Source organism: Opisthorchis viverrini (assembly GCF_000715545.1).
Source record: "Opisthorchis viverrini unplaced genomic scaffold opera_v5_407, whole genome shotgun sequence".
Lineage (NCBI taxonomy): Eukaryota > Metazoa > Platyhelminthes > Trematoda > Opisthorchiida > Opisthorchiidae > Opisthorchis > Opisthorchis viverrini.
This window is the reverse complement of record NW_008752064.1, coordinates 1298-2211: the sequence shown is the minus strand read 5'-3', so window position 1 is coordinate 2211 and position 914 is coordinate 1298.

Sequence of the window (914 nt, the reverse complement as noted above, 5' to 3'; positions counted from 1 at the left end):
AGACAGCTCCACTGAACGTGGTGCATAGAGAAGCCATGTGAAATTCAAACATTCTGACTCTGTGCAGTGGATTTTAATGTAACTATGTGTGCTAGATCTTCAGACAAATGCCTCTTGTAAATGCTCCACTACTCAGATTAACAAATATGAATTGCACGATTGAAGACAATCACTTATGGTACTCAAAATTTGCAAACCATGGTAAACACTTGGGTACGATATTTGCTGGAGATATATTTACATAGAGAACCAACTGGCTCAGTGGCGTCTGGGGCAAACTTTATAATCATTCAGTGTGGGAATCGATAAGTGAATGAACCGATAAATAAAAACCAAACTTTAAGTGTGACTGATAAGTACGAGTGAACGTAGTAGGTTTCTGAATTAGCTGACTGAATCTGATATCGCAGACCTAATAAGAATCAAACGTATAGACCCAACTCTGTGCTGGAGTTGAGCTTACCTTAGAAATCACAGGGCTATGATCACTTTCAACTTCAGACTAAGCAGGAAATTTTGTCGATAGTGATCGACAGACACCACCAAAGAAACAAACGGGTTACCGTATAATTTGTAACTAAGACCTAACATCTGGTGACGACCTGCAAGAGTTACTGTGTCACTTCACGCCTAACACTAGAATAGGTGGAGGCTGCGCTGCCCTGAAATGTCGACGCGGTCATTTCCACACATTCCCTGGTTAGCGGCCAACATTCAGATTCATCTACCTCAGGTTGGTGTCCGTGAAGAATTACTTTTCGGGAAAAAAATATCCAACCGAATAATTTTGTCCTCCTCCAAAAGAGAGCTTGTTTTACTGAGGCAGACAAAGTATGGAAATTTAGCATTTTAAAGAGTTTTCTAGGAAGGTGCTCACAGTACTCTACAGTATCTACATGGTATCGGTCAACGGG